The following is a 1658-nucleotide window of genomic DNA, read 5'->3' on the forward strand; positions in this document are numbered from 1 at the left end:
CCCCCCCCCCCCCCGCCCACCCAAAAGACTACGCAATTTATTCGCGGCCCCAAATATGCACGTGCTTTCAGGTTCTTTTTTAATGCGAACACTTTAATTTAAAAATGAAATTTATCTCCTTATTATATTCAATTTTAAAAGTTCTTTTAAATGATTGGCAGAGCCTTCCTCCCGCTCACACGTTTTATATAAATTCATTGAAGAAAATTCAGAATCGCCCCTTTCAAAAAATTCTCTGGATCCGCCCTTGTCGGAGTAAAAAAACAGCATAAAATTGGTAACGCAGTTACCAATAAGTAAGTAAAATAACCTCAAAAATGTACGTAGTATTTTTTCTCTTAAATTACTTCTTAAAAACTTCTCAGTACTCTTACACTTCCTGTGATTTTATTATGAAAGCTACCATGAATTAGCTTTTCTGTTTAAAAAAGAACATGGAAAAAGTGTGTCTGTGTGCTTAGATTTGCCACAAAGTGTTACAAAATACTTTTATAATACCAGTGGTGTAGTCATGAAAGACAAAGTGGACTGGTTGCCAGTTAAAGAGGGGTAGGGCGAAAATTTAGTTAAGAATTTAACTATTTGGTTAAAAATGTCTCTTTTTTAGTTGAAAGTTCAACTTTTTAGTTGAAAAGTCGATTCTTTGACTTAATGTGTACAAAAATTAATTTTTTATGACGGATTCCCATATATGTTCAAAGTTCTACTATTTTGTAGAAAATTCAGCTCTTAACATCTTTTTGGCTTTAAAATTAAAAAATGTATTAGAAAATTAAACTATTTCGTTAAAAATAAAACTTTTTAGTTAAAAACTAATATTTTTGGATTGAAAAATCAACTTTCTTGTGGATAATTCGTCTTTTTGGCTGTAAAATTAAATAATTTGATTGGAAATTCATTCATTTTCTTGAAAAGTCGTCTTTTTGGGAAAACATTCATATTGTTTGTTAAAAATTTATCTTTTCCGATTTAAAAGTTCACTTATTTCTAAAACACTCAACTTTTCAGCTTAAAAACTGTACTCTTTTGTTGGAAATTCATGTTTTATGGTCAAAAAGTAATTTTTCTGAGTTGAAAATCAATTTTTTAAATTAAAAATACAATTTTTAAGAAGACATGTCTTCTAAAAAATGGTCTTTTCGTCTTTAAAATTAAAATGTTTCAGTGCCTGAGTAAAAATGCTTCGACTTGAGTTCGACTTGATTATGTCTTGAGTTTGTCTCCAAGACATAGACGTCTGGCTGCGTCTCAAAACTGAGTCGAGACATCGGCCTTCGTCTCACTTTTATGACCATGACAGGTAAAACGGCGTTTACTTGTCTTAAGTAGAGCCTTTTCTTGGCTAAGACGACGTTTACTTGACTCAAGACGAGCCTTGTCTTGGCTGAGATTATCGAACCTTTTTCGGCTCATAAATGAGAATAAAATTGATGAATGAAAAATTTTTAATTATTAAATTAGTTATTTTTAATTAAAAAATTCAGAATCGGTGGGTCTGAACGAGCATAAACCTTAAAAATTTTCTTAAAAAAAAATAAAAATTGTAACTTTCTAGAAGGATCTCCTAAGCCGTTAGAAATACGTAAAAACGAACAACATTTTCGGTATCATAGTCAAGCAAGTATAATACAAATAACAATCCGTAAATAAGTTGATTT

Source organism: Belonocnema kinseyi, chromosome 8 (assembly GCF_010883055.1).
Source record: "Belonocnema kinseyi isolate 2016_QV_RU_SX_M_011 chromosome 8, B_treatae_v1, whole genome shotgun sequence".
Classification (NCBI taxonomy): Eukaryota; Metazoa; Arthropoda; class Insecta; order Hymenoptera; family Cynipidae; genus Belonocnema; species Belonocnema kinseyi.